Raw genomic sequence first — 13,357 nt, 5'->3', positions numbered from 1 at the left:
CAAACTGAGTAATCAGGGAGATAAGCAGGAGGCAGGATCGATCATTCAGGACCTAAAAGGCCCTGGCAGAGCTTTAAGATTTTATTTTGAGTGCAGTGAAAGGAATTAAGCAGTGCATGACGCCAAATAGTGTGTATATCGATCACTTGGCACAGGGACTGACATATGGTAAGTACTTAATATTAATTATGGTTATTAGCCCCTCTTATTAGGAACTTATTTCAGTTCCTACTCCTCTCTCGGTCTGAGATTTTGATGAGAAATCTTAATTTAGTTGTGCAGGTTGCTAAATGCCTACATCTGTTGGATTTGATCTTGCAAAGTTTGTCGTGTGAAAGGGCACCGTTTAGGAAAGAATGAGATACTGAAATTTAGAGTGGAGATGTGTGGTTGGAACCAGATGAATCTGACAAGCTTGAGCCCCCCACCCAAGTCACTCTGAGCCTTCTTTGCCTCTAGAAGTAATTTGCCTTCTTGTATCCAAGGAAACTAGCCTTCCTGTGCTTCCTGAAGTTTGCATGGTTAACCCATCTGGGGTAGGTGCTTTGAAGAGGAATAGTCCTGTTTCTCAAGACCCATTGAAACCACTCACTTTTCACTAGATAGATAATGAGGGTAAAATCTCAGCATACTCCAGGGGGCAGGTAGACACTGTGACCTCAGAGAAAATTGCTTACACACCAAAAGAATTGAAAGACTGCTAATATATAATCAGCATACCTTGGAAATGTATAGGGTAGGAAATTTTAAGTGTGTCAGATTAAGGAGGGAAAACTATAACACTAGATTAGGCAGAATTCACCAATAGGAATGCACTTACTAGGTTCCAGATGGAATGTGTTTGCTTGGAGAGCCAGAGGTGGCTTTCATAGTTTGACTGGTTGGTTGACTGAAACATGGCCTCAGAGGTTTCTTGGCATAATTTGATTATCTTGGGCTGTCAGAGGTTTCCTGGCATAATATGAAGAAGGGAGTCCAAAGCTTGAGAAAATAAGAGTGTTACAGTGGATTTATGATGTATGACCTGCATGCCTAACCCCCAAATACATCCCATAAGAATGCCTGGAAGGCACTACCTTAATTAGGCATTGAGGACTATGTTAGTGGGAGAAGCACTTACATTCTTTCTTTCTTTTTTTTTTTTTAAGTTTATTTTGAGAAAGAGACAAAGCATGAGTCCGGGAGAGGCAGAGAGAATGAAGGGAGAGAGAATCCGAAGCAAGCTCTGCGTTATCAGCATGGAGCCTGGCATGGGGCTCGAACCCATGAACCGTGACATCATGACCTGAGCTGGAGTCAGAGGCTTAACTGACTGAGCCACCCAGGAGCCCCACACTTAATATTCTTGAAGAGGCTTGTGATTGCTCTCTTTTGTAGGCTGGGTGTAGCTATGGGTGATACTACTTTTGAGGTGATATCCCTAGTTTAAACGGAGGTAATAAGATCCCAGATTATTAGAGGCCAGATGGCACCACTTTGACATCAAAGACAAGGTGGGCATATTTACTGTAAGAGGTAACATGTACCAGTGATCAGAATGCCTTGGCCTTCAGGAATCTTTTACTATGGCTAGTTGACTGTAATATCCCTAGGAATGAAATAACCTACTAGAGTATTGCTTGTGTTATATAACAGAAAAAACTCTAGATTTGGTACCCCAAATCCTAACTTGATTTGCTATAGGAGAATCACAGCCTCTTACCCAATACTAGACACAAATCAATTCACAAACAGAGCCCCTTGACTCAAGGGGAGTCTAGGTAACCTTAGGTGGAATCTTGAAGCATTCACATGAGTATATACCATAAGTCTTCCTCCAAACTTTCCCTTGTGGAGCCTGCAGCCGTTATTAGAATGGGAATTATGAAAAAGGAAATACCCAGATCTTTGGAGAATTATTAGACACTGGCTTCAGATTGACACTAATTCATAGGAGCTCAAAATGCCACTGTGCACCATCAGTAAAAATGGAGCTGTACTGGTAATCCTGAGTACTATATACTTGATGCAGTGATTTTCTAGGACAACTCACCAGACTCAGTATATAGTCATACACCTATAGCTGAGATTTATTACAGGAAAATGACACAAAGCAAAATCAGCAAAGTGACTTGCATGGGACAAAGTCTAAAGGAAAGTAGTAATGAACCTCCAAGTGTCCTATCCCAGTGGAGTCACACAGGATATAATTAATTTCTCCAGCTATGAGTTATGACACGTATGAAATGTGTACCAGGGGAGATTGTTAGAGACTTAGTGCCCATCTATCACCTAACTACCCTAACTACTGTGCAGAGAAGAGTTAACATAGCAGGCCTGTTATCCTTTGAAAGGTCTGCTTAAAATGTTGTCCCTTGGGATAGCTGCATGCAGAAGAATGAGACAGGATCATTTTCTTACACTACATACAAAAATAAACTCAAAATGGATTAAGGATCTAAATGTGAGACATGAAACCATAAAAACCCTAGAAGAAAGAGTCCATGACAAAGTAGCAAGAGTTGCAGAGATGGAGGCTATACACAGGCTCAGTAGCATGACTTTACTCTTCAATGCATCTTCAATGCCTGATATGCCAACAGCAAAGACCAACATTTAATTCCCGCTATGCTACCATTCCGTGGGGGATCAGTCTGCTGTAAGATTGACCGTATCAGAACTCTCTTATTATGGAAGGTGCAGAGATTGATCCTTAGTGGAATAAACTGATATTCTACGTACGTATTTGCCTTCTGTGTTCATGATGCTTCTGACAACACCACTGTCCATGGCCTCACAGCATATCTTCTCTTCCTTTGTGGTATTTCACAGTATTGCTCCTGATCAGTGTACTTGTTTCACTACCAAGGAAGTAAAGCAATGGGGTCATCCTTATTGAATTCACTGATCTTAGCACATATCACATCCCCAAGAAGAGGCTGGCCTAATTGAATAAATAATGTCTTATTGAAGGTTCAATTACAGTGTTAGATACCCTAAAAGAATGGAGTTCTGTCTTAAAGCATATAGTATATGCTTTGAATTAGAGACCATTATATGGTGCTGTCTCCCCCATATCCAGAAGACATAGTTTAGGAATCAAATTGTCAAAGTGGGAATAACTCCTCTCACTTGCACCTAGTAACTCACTTAGTCCATTAGTGCCATCTCAGCTACTTTGAACCCTGTGTTTTGAGGTCTTTGATCCTAAGAGGGCAATGCTTCCACCATGGGGCCTCACAAAGTTTCTGTTGAATTAGAAGATGAGACCACCACCTGGCCACTTTGGCCTTATGCCACTAACCCAGGAAGAAGAAGGGGTTATTCTACTGGCTAGATTGATTGACCGATTCTGATTACCAAGGAGAAATTGGGTTGTTGTACAATGGCATGAAGAAAGACTGTATGTAGAAAACCACACAACATACAAACAAACAAAAATAGAACTATTACAGAATCAGACCCTTCACTGATAAAGACTTGCATCATTCCATGAGGTGAATAACTCTGACCAGTTGATGTTTTAGCAGAGGGCAAGTGAAATTCAGCTCAGGCCATGGTCTCATGGTTCATAGAATCGAGCCCTGTGTTAGACTCTACGCTGACAGTGTGGAGCCTGCTCGGGATTCTCTCTCTTCTCTCTCTCTCTCTGCCCCTTCCCCACTTGTGCCCTCCCTCCCTCTCAAAATAAATAAACTTTAAAAAATATTTTCAAAGTTAAAAAAAAAAAGATACAGGACACAAAGAAGAAAGCCATAGATACCATATCAACTATGACCTTATGTCCAGTTACAGATGTGAGGACTGTTATGATTATTTGTATATGCTATCCTTCTGTCTTCTTCCAAGGATAATTATATATGTGAGTGATGGAGGTTAACCTTGCAATTTAGTCTTTAGGTAGCATAATATTCAGTGTGATTGTGACTAAAATCGGGGAGCAATTAATATAGTCAGTAATAGATACAGTGAATATTGAGACTGTGTCCTTTTTGTTAGGTGGAAAATTATATGGAAACTGAAATATGAATAGAAGGATGTATTTGGACAAAGGATGGACAAAATTATTGATTGATCTCAGTTCCAAATCCAAATATACATATAATTGTCCTGCTCTGTGATACTGGAGCAGAACCCTGTCAAAATTTCTCCTTTACTAGATGGTCTAATGTTAATCTTTTTTAGTAGAAGGTGCTGAGGGACTAATGTGCTTTTCTCTCTTCTTGTTCCTGTGGTATGTGGCAGCCAAAATAGTGTGAAATACCTACTGGTGCTTAGCCCCAGCAAGTTTCAATGCCACCCAATGCAAGCAGAAAATTCCACTGACATCCCAGCTGGTTTCCAGGTGAACCTCCCAGGTGTCATAGCAAGTAATTTCCTAGCCATTTCCACAGACACACTGGCTGGTGGCTTCCCAGTGAGTTTCATCAGTGTCTCAACCAAGGGCAATAGGTAAGTAGAAGATATAAAGACATCCAAATTTGTTATAGAGAGAAATAAAACTGTCTATATTTCATAGACCACCTGCTCATCTATATAGAAAATACTAAGAGGTCTGTAAGAAATCTACTAGAACTAAAAGATTACAAAATACAAGGTCAATGTACAAATAAGGAATTTTCTTTATATGTCCTAGCAATGAATAATTAGAAACTAGAGTTTAAGAAGAAAATCGTTAGGAAAACATTAAATATGAAATAAGGATAAAGTTGACTAAAAATGTGCAGAGAGAAATCCTCTTTGGACCTGTTGAATTCCTGTGCTTCTTAGTGGGCACACCAAGGTGGTAAACCTCTAACCATTCTTTTCTTTATTTTATTTTTTTTATTTTTTTATTTTTAAAAATGCTTTATTTATTTTGAAGAGACAGAGAGAGAACGAGCAGGGGAGGGCAGATAGACAGGGAGACAGAGGATCTGAAGCAGGCTCCATGCTGACAGCAGCAAGCCTGATGTAGGGCTTGAACTCACGAACCACAAGATCATGACCTGAGCCAAGGTCAGACACTCAGCCGACTGGGCCACCTGGGCGCCCCACCATTCCTTCATTTGTGTCATTTTCTCAGAGCTGATTATACAGTTGGTAACCTTGAAAGATGAGGTGATGTCCTTTCACTTATCAAAGGTAAAGCTTACTTTGTCCTTACCAACAAGCTGAGTGTTTCTGAGTTGTGATTAAAAAACACTATCTGTGCAGAATCCATATGGGTCTGCTGCATCACTCTCCTGGAATATGGAAGCAAGAGAAATTGGCATAAACATGCTGGTGTTTTTGCTATTTGTTGCGTCATGAGTAATAAAGTATTTTGTCTCTTATGCAGGGGTCTCATGTCTTTTGTTGGCATCTGTGAAATGGTAATAGGCTAACTTAATTTTTAAATGGCGTAAGATCAAACTTAACACCCAGCAAAGACCTATACACTGAGAGATATGAAAATGGACCTAAATAAATGGAGAGATATACCATGAACATGAACTGGAAGACTGAATATTGTTAAGATATTACTCTCATTTGTAGTATACTACATTGAAACACAACTGCTTGTCATTAGAATGGCTACAGATGAAAAGAGTCGGAGGGATATGGAATAATAATTCCAATGGGAATATGAAATGCCACATCCATTTTGGAAAAGAGATGGGCAATTTCTTTAAAAAGTTAAACAGTTAAACATACACCTACCATGTATACTTCAATTATACTCTGAGATATTTACACAGTATATATGAGAGCATATATCCAAATGAGTTTTGTACACAGATGCCCATACAAACTTTATTTGTAGTAGCCACAAACTGGAAACAATCTATCCATCAAAAGGTGAACTTGCTAAACAAATTGTGGTAAATCCATACAGTAGAGTTCTGCTTAGCAATAAGGTACTATGAATTCATACCACAATATGGATGAATCTCAAAATAATTATGCTGACTGAAGAGATAAGATGAAAAGGAATACATGTAGGATTCCATTCATGTAAAGATTTCACAGAACTCTTGTTTCACCTCCCAACATGTAAAGAGCTTGGAAGATGACACTTCTATTCTTATCATAAGTAAAAAAAATATGGAGAAATTGAAACAAATAACTTTTAATGGAGACATCTGAAAATTGATGTCACAGGGTAAGCCATCACCTGGGAATCTGGAGAGAGCCTAATACAGACACATTCAGCTTAATACCAGCAGAAGTTGCTGGAACTAGTAACCCGCAGGAACACTTCCATTGTAATTTTGATGAATTATTGGAGGTTGACAGTTGACTGGCATGAGACTTAAATCTTGGGGGCCCAGTCTCAGGGATACCCATACTCTCATGGTATTTACCAACAGAAGCTCCACACCAGATTTTTATGGTGAGGATTTGAGAAAAGTCCCTGTATGTTTTCAACAGGGAGAGGAGAAAATTTAAAAATTAACACAGGAAAATTAACCATTTTGAAATACACTGAGGGCATTGCCTATAACAAAGGTTTATTATCTAAGGTAAGCTACCAGAGCCTTATCTGACTTGAAAAAGGACAATTAAACAACTCTAGCACCCTCTAGCATTTTATTTCACACAAAAGGAGGGGGAAAAAAAGGGGGCCAACATATGCTTCCAAAAGTCATAATCCAAAGACTCAAACCCACTAAAGCATTGAGATTTAATAATCATAAGGTTATAGAATGTTTTCCCTCTCCTACACCTTATGAAAATATCAACAAACCTTCAGTAAGAGTGCATTACAACTGAGAAACATGTAAGACATACACCCTATTTAAGGACTTTCTAAGGAAACCCAAATACAGCAGGAAAAACAAAAAACACGGGAACTGGAGAAAACTGAAGCCTCTGGAACTTATAGCCATAAACACATTAAATACAGCCTAATTCCTAGCAATATTAATATAAAACCTCACTTTAAAAGCCTAATCACTTGAGCTTCTATTCCCCAATACGTACATGCCTGGCTTTTGACAAAAATTTAAAATGCATGCTAAAGGGCAAGAATGAACAGTCTGAAGAGACAAGCGTCAGAACTAGGCTCACATACGACACAGGCCTTATAATTATCAGAGGACTTAAAGTGACTATGATTAATACATTAAGGGCTCTTATGGAAAGTAGACAACATGCAAGAACAGAGGGACAATGCAAGCAGAGATGAAAACTCTAAAAAGGAATTGAAAGGAAATGATAGAAATCAAGAACATTATAATAGAAATGAAGATTGCCTTTGATGTGCTTATCAGTAGACTGAACTCAGCTCAGGAAAGAATCCTTGAGTTTGAAGATAGGTCAATAAAAAATGCCCGAAGTGAAAAGCAAAGATAAAAAAATAATGAATTTTAAAAATATATCAGAATATTGAAGACCGTTGGGACAATTTCAAAAAGTATGTGATATGCATAATTGGAATACCAGAGGAAGAAGAAAGAGAATTATTATTTGAAGTAACAATGGTCTAGAATTTCCCAAAATGGATGACAGAGACCATACCACAAAAGACTCAGAGAACACCAAGCAGGATAAATACTAAAAACCCTACATGAGCTGTATATTAAAAATGCAGAAAACCAAAGAACAACAACGACATTCAAGGGAATCTAATTGACATTTATGAAATACTTCATCTAGCATTGCAGAATACCCATTCATCTCAGGTTTGCATTGACATTCACCAAGAGACCACATTCTGGGCCTTAATATATACCTTAACAACTTTAGAAAAATAAAAAAGTATGCACAATGGGTTTAAACTAGAAATTGATAACAAAATTACCAGATTTTCAACACCCTTGAAAATAAACAACATACATTTTTTTAAGTTTATTTATTTATTTTGAGGGAGTGGGGGCAGAGAGAGAAGGAGAGAGAGAGAATCCCAAGTAGGCTCCATACTGTCAGCGCAGATCCTGACATGGCTCAAACCCACGAACTGTGAGATCAGGATCTGAGCCAAAGTTAAGAGACGCTTAACTGACTGAGCCACCCAGGTGCCCCTAACAACATACTTTTAAGTAGCACATGGGTCAAAGATGAAGTCTTACAAGATATTAAAAAATATTTTCAACTAAATAAAAATGTGACTTCTCAGAATTATGAAATAGAACAATTGTGGCACTCAGAGGGAAATTTATAACATTGAATGCATGTATCAGAAGAAAGATCTAAAGTCAACAATCTAAGCTTAACATTTTAGGACACTAAAGGAAGAACAATTTTAATTTCTTTCTTTGGAATCAATTTTCTAATCCATATCACATTCTCTTTTCTTGAAGAACTTCCTTTCACATTTCTTATAAATGTAGGTCTGCTGGCACTGAATTCTCTATATTGTATGACAAGGTTTGATTTTCCTTCCTCTTATTTATTTTTTAAACTTTTTAAAACTTTCCTTCCTTTTACTTATTTTTTAAACTTTTTAAAAAGTTCATTATTTTGAGAGAGAGAGAGGGAAAGAGAGTACTGTCAGCACAAAGCCCAGTGTGGGACTTGAACCCACAAACTGCAAGATCATGACCTGAGCTGAAGTTGGATGCTTAACTGACAGCTATCCAGGTGCCCCATTATCACTTTACTGTATTTTAAATGATCCTCTTCTGAATTTATCTCCTACATATTCTCAAGGTGCTTCTTGACATTTGTTACCTTTAGATCAATCATACCCTGAGGAATTTAGCCAAGGAGATTTCTGGTAACTTCTCACATACTTCACCTTTTAGCCAAATGCCCTTTAAGTAGACCTGTTGCCAGTGGATTTCTAACTCTGAACATATTCAAGGAGTAGAACTTGTTTGTTTGTTTCACCTTTAAAATTTTACTTCATCCCTTAGAATCCTGTTTATAGGTTTTTGAGAAACCCTATTGAATGGATTTCACAGTACATTCCCGTGTTTGTTTGCTTGTTTCTTTCTTTCATGTTTGTTTGTTTATTTATGTATTTATTTATTTTGAGAGAGAGAGCACGCAAGCAGGGGAGGGGAAGAGAGAGAGAATCCCAAGCAGCTCTGCACTGTCAGCACAGATCTAGGGCTCAAACTCAAGAACTGTGAAATCATGACCTGAGCCAAAATCAAGAGTCAGAGGCTCAACCGACTGAGCCACCTAGGGGCCCCCTTCCCTTCACTTTTAAAAAGTATAGAATTCTGGTATGGCATGTGGGGTTTTTTTCTTCCAGCACTTAAAAGATTTCACTCCATGTTTTTTCATCCCTTGTGTTTTCTAATGAAAAGTTGTTGTAACTCTTAAACCTCTGGGTAATTTGCCTTCTTTTCTGTGGCTGCCTTTAGGATTTTTATCTTTGTCTTTTATGTTCAGCAGTTTGAATACGGTAGGTCTATTTTTTTTTTCTATTTTGGTATTAATATTGCTTGATATTCTCTGAGTTTCTTGGATCTGTTGTTTGGTGTATCTCCAATTTAGGAAAATTCTCAGCCATTATTTTTCAAATATTTCTTCTGCCCCATTCTCTGTCTTCTACTGCTGGGACTCCAGTGATACATAGACCCATTTATTACTGCCCATCAGACTTTGAATGGTGTGTTCTGTTTATTTTTATTTTTTTCTCTTTTTTCTTTTTGCGTTTCAACTTGGGTAATCTCTATTGATCTGTCTTTAAGTTCAATGTTTCTTTCCTTGGCTGTGTTTCGTATGCTGATGAATTTGATAAAGGCAATCTTCATCTACTGTGTTTTGATGTCTAGATTTGCATTCAATTCTGTCTTATAGTTTACATATCTCTGCTGAAGATGTAAATCAAGTCTTAAATGTCTACCTTTTCCATTATAATCTTTAACATATTTATCTGTTATTTTAATTCCATATTATGATAGATTCAACATCTGGGTTATGTCTGGGCTTGGTTATGATTATTTTGTCTCTTCAGACTTTGTTTTTTCTTTTACAACAACATTCTTAAAAGGTAATTCACATATTATACCATTCACCTATTTAACACCTACAATTCGAGAGCTTTTAGAATACTCATGGGATAGTGCAATCATCACCATAATAAATTTTAGGTTAGGGATGTCTGGGTGGCTCAATTGGTTAAGAGGTCGACTCGATTTCAGCTCATGTCATGATCTCAGTGGCTCGTGGGACGATCTCCACACTGATAGAAAGGAGCCTGCTTGGAATTCTTTCTCTCCTCTCTTTCTGCTCCTCCCCTGCTCTTCCTTCTCTCTATCAAAATAAATACATAAACTTAAAAACACAAAACTTACTTTTAGAATATTGTCACCCTGAAAAGACAACCTGTACATCTTAGACATCACCCTGCAAACCCCCAACCCTCCTAGGCCCCAGGAGGCTACTAATCTACTTTCTGCCTCTATGTATTTGCCTATTCTGGACGTTTCATAATAAATAGAATTATGCAATATGTGTTCCATTGTGACTAGCTTCTATTAATATTGATTTCAAGGTTTGTCCTTATGGTAGCATAGATGCCAATAACATTCATTGTGTGGATAGACCACATTTTATTTATCCATTCATTGATTAATAGACATCTGGGTTTGTTCTAATTTGGGGATAATACAGGTTTAATACTGCTATGAACATTTGTGTACAAATTTTTGTGTATATACATGTTTCTATTTTTCTTGAAGTAGAATTGCTCGTGGTAACTCTATGTTTAAACATCGGAAGAACTGTCAAAACTGTTTTCAAAAGTGGCTATATTATTTTATATTACCACCTGCAGTGGATGGAAGTTCTAATTTCTCCATGTCCTCAAACATTTATTAGTTAATGGTAGTTGTGTGGATTTACATTTTCCTGATGGTCAACACTGTTGAGCATCTTTTTATGTGCCTTTTTGCTGTTTGCGTATCTTGTTTGGAGAAATGTCTGTTCAGGTACTTTGTCCATTTTTAAATTGGGTTGTCTTTTTATCATTGAATTGTAAAATTTCCTTATATATTCTAGATGTAAATCTCTTATACGGATTATTATTATTAAATCTCCATATGGATATGTGTATTATTAATATCTATCCTATTCTGCAGGTTGTCTTTTCACTTTCTTGATAGTGTTCTTTGATGAACAATAGTTTTTAACTTTGAGGATGTCCAGTTTATTTTTTGTCTCTTAATTGCTTGTGCTTTTGTTGTAGTATCTAAAATGACATTGCCTAATCCATGGTTATGAATATTTATGCTCACTTTTTTTCTAAGAACTTTATAGTTCAGCTCTTCAGTTTAGGCCTTTGATCCATAGTGAATTAAATTTTTGTGTATTTTGTGAGAAGGGGAGGAAGGGGGTGGGCCATGTCTCAAATGTCAAGAACTCTTGCTGTTTGTATCAAATTTTTAGTAGATTTTTGACTAAATGTTTCTACATTGGTTTATGTAATTGTCCTTTAGGACAATTTGCTCAGACTGTAAATGGTTGAGTGTTTTAAATAGCTTTTACCAGTTATGCTTGTGTTATTGGGGAATGGGTGCATCGAGTTCCTCCAGCTGCCACTTTGGAAGTGGAACTTAGACTCCATTTTCTTCTTGCTTTTCACATGTTCTGTAATATTTTTGTTAAATGCTTGGCATGTTGTATAGGACACTAGTTAGTGAGATAAATATAAATATATATGTGTATTTTGCTTATATACTTGGAGGTGAGCACAACTTTCCTTCTGCTGATCCTTCAGTGTGAAGGTGTGTGTTAATCTAGTCAGGAGCTTGACTGAGCTGGAAGTTTGTTGTTGCCCAGTTACCCTCAGTAATTACTTTGCTGGTTACCCTCTCTGTACCATAGACTTCATGGTCTTGAGTGCAGGGGTTCTCAGTTGAGGATGATTTTGCTTTCTGGGGGACATTTGGGACTGCCTGGGAGTATTGCTACTAGCATCTGGCGAGTAGAGACCAGAGATAATGCTGAACATCTTGCACCTCACAGGATGGCACCCACAACAAAAAATGATCCAGCACATAATGTCAGTAGTGCCCAAGTTAGGAAACACTACTCTAGAGCTACCTGAAATTCCACATAGTTTGCTAGAGGGTTTTCCTATTATATCTGCTGTCCTCTTGGCCAGCTTTGCACGGTCCCTCAGAGAGCATATTTCTCTTGGAATTCCTAGGTATATTCCACTGTTATTTCTACTTGGACGCATGTTAGCTTGTGGGTAGCTGGCAGGGGAGGGGAGCATTCTCTGATGTTCTGACTATGTCTTAGCCAGGCTCTGTGAACCTGAGGCTTGGGGTGTGGCCTTCACAAGTGTTCACATTTTCATTCTGCTGTATGCTAGGCCTGACACCACATATTCTAGTTTCTCACTTAAGGAGAGAGATTTCTTTAATAGACTTTATTTTTCAGATCAGTTTTAGATTAATAGAAAAAAAAAATGGAACATAAAGAGTTCCTACATATCCCCTGCCTCCACACACGCAGAGCCTGCCCTATTATCAGTATCCTGTGCCACAGTTTATATTTGTTATAATCAATGAACTTGCATTGACCCATCATGGTCACACGAAGCCCAAGGTTTACATTTTGTGTTGTACAGTCTGCGGGTTTGGACAAATGCATAAAGGCATGTATCCAGCATTATACTATCATGTAGAATATCCTCACTGTTCTATCAATCCTGCACTCTACTTACTCCTGCTTCTCTCTTGGGGTAAAGTTTCTTCTTTGCTTCCTTCTTGCCTTCCTTTCTTTTTACCTCCTTTTTTTTCTTGCTTAAAACACACACACACACACACACACACACACACACACACACAAAACACACACCAAAGAAACCCTTTTGTTTTTCTCAGCTACAAAGGATTTTCTCTAACGCCCTAAGGTGACAATTTTGTTGCTCTTCTCCATTCAGATTTAGGCTTTTGTTCCACAGGAGAGTTGTCAGTAGAGTTTGGCAGTGGCTACTTTTCTGATGCCTCAGGCAATACTGAGGTAGGAGAGGATGGAGATTCTCCCCAGTCTTTGGAAATACCTGGAAGAGTTTGTTGATGCAAACAAATTGATATGAATCCCCCTGTGTATGGGTAGATCTTTATGCTAGCCACACTTGGCCTGTAGCAATTCATAAGGAATTTGTAGCTAACTTACATGCCACTCAGCATGATCCACTATATATGCATGGGTCCTTTTTCTTCCTGGAGGCACATGTCTTTCCCAAGAGATACAGATTGGTTAGTTGTTTACCTGAGATCTCAATTCTCTCATGGGTTCAAAAAAAGTTATTCATTTAAAGTTTGTCTAACCTTTTGTTTGTAGAAAGGGTGGCAGAATGTTCCTTCCAGTTTCTACACTTCCAAGATGAAAATGGAACTTACTCCTTTTTTTTTTTTTTTTTTTTTACATTGCTATAATTCTTTGACAGCTGCTATTGAACTGCAATCTGCAAAGAGCATCTAACTCCTGGCTTTAGTTTTATGTTCTG

Source organism: Panthera pardus, unplaced genomic scaffold (genome assembly GCF_024362965.1).
Source record: "Panthera pardus isolate Hobbes unplaced genomic scaffold, ASM2436296v1 HiC_scaffold_25, whole genome shotgun sequence".
In the NCBI taxonomy this organism is placed as follows: Eukaryota; Metazoa; Chordata; class Mammalia; order Carnivora; family Felidae; genus Panthera; species Panthera pardus.
The sequence above is the reverse complement of the archived record's forward strand: the minus strand, read 5'-3'. Positions refer to the sequence as shown.